Source organism: Phragmites australis, chromosome 24 (genome assembly GCF_958298935.1).
Source record: "Phragmites australis chromosome 24, lpPhrAust1.1, whole genome shotgun sequence".
Lineage (NCBI taxonomy): Eukaryota > Viridiplantae > Streptophyta > Magnoliopsida > Poales > Poaceae > Phragmites > Phragmites australis.
In genome coordinates this window covers 9,096,272-9,099,498 of record NC_084944.1, presented here as the reverse complement: position 1 = coordinate 9,099,498, position 3,227 = coordinate 9,096,272, and the positions used below count along the sequence as shown (strand labels likewise).

Here is a 3,227-nt window from a genome sequence, read left to right as displayed (position 1 = left end):
TAGCCGGCCAGACCTTTATTCCCCCCCCCCCCCTCGTCAGTCCGGCTCCTTCAACCATCTCTCAGACCTGCTCATTTTTTCCCAACCGGCTTGAAATGTTGCCTACTGATTTCTCGCGATTCTTCCAGATACTTTCCCAAAATTTCTCTCCTGCCTTCTATCCCCACCCTGGAATATCGGATTCGGGAGTCTTCGGCGGCTGTGTTCTTGAGTTCGCGTTTCCTTTCCTCTTCATGCCGCATCGGACTGCATACATGCCCATTTCCGATTTCTTTGCCGGATAGAAGGATGCCTCGCTTATTTTTTCTCGGAGCATGAAGGGTCGAAGTCGCAGGTCCCCATCCCCCTGGATTTATCGGATCTGAGAGCCCAAGTCCCCATCTTCGGTGGAAGAGATCAGGTTCCTGAGAGAAGGTTTCTCTGATTTCGCAAAATTTGTTATTTCTGCTTGCTAGATGTTTCTCTGATTTCGCAAATTTTGTTAGTTCTGCTTGCTTCTCTGATTTTGTAGATTGATCTGTTCTGAAATTCGGTGTTGAGATGCTGATTTCATTTTCGTGTCTGCAAAAAACAAGTGTGTGCAGGAGATGAAGGTAGGAAAGGGGAATAAGATGTTGTGTGGGCTTGTGTAGTTCCAGGAGCTGCCGGTTTATTTCTGGAAATTTATTCTCATCCACAACAGCAGCGAGTGACACCTCCCTCAGGTCTTGACCTCTGCAATTCATTTTCTGAAAATTGGTGTTGAGGAGCTGATTTCATTTTTGTGTCTTTGATAAACAATTGTGTGCAGGAGACTGTGCAGGGAAATGGGAAGGAGATGCTGTGTGGGCTTGTGTAGTTCCAGGAGCTGCCGGTTTATTTCTTGAATTTTATTCTCAGCCACAGCAGCTTCGAGTGACACCCCCCTCAGGTCTTCATCTCTGCAATTCATGCTTCTAGTTCACATTTCAAATGAAGTGGAAAGATGTCTTTCCCTGTTAGGATGTTTGAAATATTGTTCATGCTTGTAGTTCACATTTCAGAAGAGTTGGAAAAATGTCTTCCCATGTTAGGATGTTTAAAATATTGTTCAGCCAACCATTCTTGTAATCCTCATTTTGAAAGTAATATTAGTTTTTTTCTTTAGTCTTCACATCTCTGTTTTGTATTTGTCAGCAATTGTTGTCGAATTGTTTCACATTCCTTTGATGATCTCATTACTTCATATGTTCGAAAATTTCAGTGGTTACCATCTCTCTGTATGTCCATATTCCAGTGGTAACTTCATATTGCTGTCCATACCATTGTTTGTGTCGTCACTTGCTATTCGGCCCTTCTTCAATACAACTTATTGCATCCAAATTCCTTTTGGAATTGCTCATAAAAATATGACAGCCAGATTTTGAGCCACTGAGACATTTGTTATTTTTTGCAAAGGAAAATAATATATTCAGATGTCCCCTGAGATAGCTTCCATAGGAGAACAGCTGTCCCATTTCCTGGGATCCTTGAAGTAATACTTCTGAAATGATCACATAATTTCTTAACATCTTTATACCAAAAAAGGAATCCTATCTGTTGAAATGATTCATAAGAAGGCCATTATTGCATTCATAGAGGGTTTGCTATTTTCTGTAGATAGAAAAGTTCATTGAAATATAGGTGCATGTTTCTCTGTGATTATATGTTTGGACAAATTTGGAAGGAAAGAGAAGACGTCTGTTGGTTTTTGTATGCTAGGAATCTTGTCCTTGTACTTGCATCCATTTTTTGTTGTTTTCTAAGTTTTTCTTACCTTCGCTATTTAGTTCCATGGACAAATCATAGATGTCACTAATATTGAAGCAAAACTTTGGATTCACATTTACTAAGATAATTTTTGTTTCCTTTTTACCAGATGGGTTCTCCCCGACAGTTGAAAGGGAGGGTCAAGTCTTTCTCGGTAGAGACCACTCAAGAGGCATGGCGATTCGACGTGACCTCAATCACAGGTGTTGCACCTGCAACGGTGCCTGTCCAAGGCAATGAACAGCCACATATGGATTGTAGACCAGCGCCACGCAAATCTGGTACAGGTACTTCCGTGCCTGTAGATGTTCCGAATAAAAGGGGTCGTGTTTCTGCCACGTCTTCAGCCCCTATGGACAGCGATGATGATGATTTCGTTCCTGCAAAGAAGCACCAAGCTTGTAGTACTAGTGCTGACAAGCTTCAAAAAAAAACTTGTTGCTGATGCTGCTGCTTCTTCCAAGGTATGTGGCCATAAAAGCTGTTGTCTTTAAACTTAAATATGACTTATATTTTTGTGGTATTCTAAACGCTTTACCTACATATTGCTGCATTGTCAAATAATGAATCTGGTGTATAATGTTTACAAGATGCCCGCACTAATATAACATTTATTTCACATCCTCATGGTTTGTCGCAACACTTAATCATGCATCCTGTTTGTTTGCATATCCACAGCCTCCCCGCCACAATGTTAATATTCCACGCCACCCTGCTGTTCGATGTGAGCCAGCCATCTTCAACCAATTTACCGAGCACCTCACAATGTCTCAACGTCGCAAGATTTCTGAGATGGGTTTTGGGGGACTCTTGCAAATTTCTGCAGATCGGTTGGAGACTAGTGCCCTTCTAGTATTTTTGATGGATAAGTTGAATCCAGATTCAATGGTTATTGATATTGGACATGAGAATGGCCTGCAAATTAATCAAATTATCGTCAACAAGGTTCTTGGTATACCATATGGAGATATATATATATATATAGGGTTACCATGTGTACAGCGACCCGAGGCTCATCCGTTACCAAGTTGACAAGGCGACGACGACGGCATGCATGCTTTGCTTGCTTGCATGGTGCATGGCGCCATGCAAATAAGTTGGTAGCAACTAATTAAAGGGGGTGACTCTGCTTCAAACAAATGTATATACTTACAGCAACAGCTGTAAATGAATATAAGGACGGCTCGATCGATGGCTCTCGAGACTGTTTGGAGGCGAGTGACTGCTTTCTGTTGCAGAAGCGACAGGAGAGACGTGCTTGCGTCGCGAGACGGTCATCAACGACGCATGCAGCTAGCATGCAAGGCGCCGGTGCTGCCTGATGGCAATGTCATGGCTGCGTGGGGACCGGCCGAGGAGAAAACGTGACCGGCGTCCACTGCACTGTCACCAACGTGGTGCAAATCGAGCAGGGGCGGATTCAGGGCCCGTGCTGGGGGCCTGCAGCACGGGCCTAGCCC

At 43.3% G+C, this 3,227-nt stretch overlaps 1 long non-coding RNA gene across 1 annotated transcript; it reads left to right on the top strand.

Annotated features, from left to right (window-relative positions):
- The first annotated feature begins 491 nt into the window (after nt 1-491).
- On the top strand, nt 492-2,730 carry LOC133907907 (uncharacterized). The gene is made up of 4 exons (XR_009908052.1): nt 492-704; nt 791-910; nt 1,877-2,231; nt 2,446-2,730. It is a non-coding gene; the product is annotated as an uncharacterized LOC133907907 (long non-coding RNA).
- The last annotated feature ends 497 nt before the right edge of the window (nt 2,731-3,227 follow it).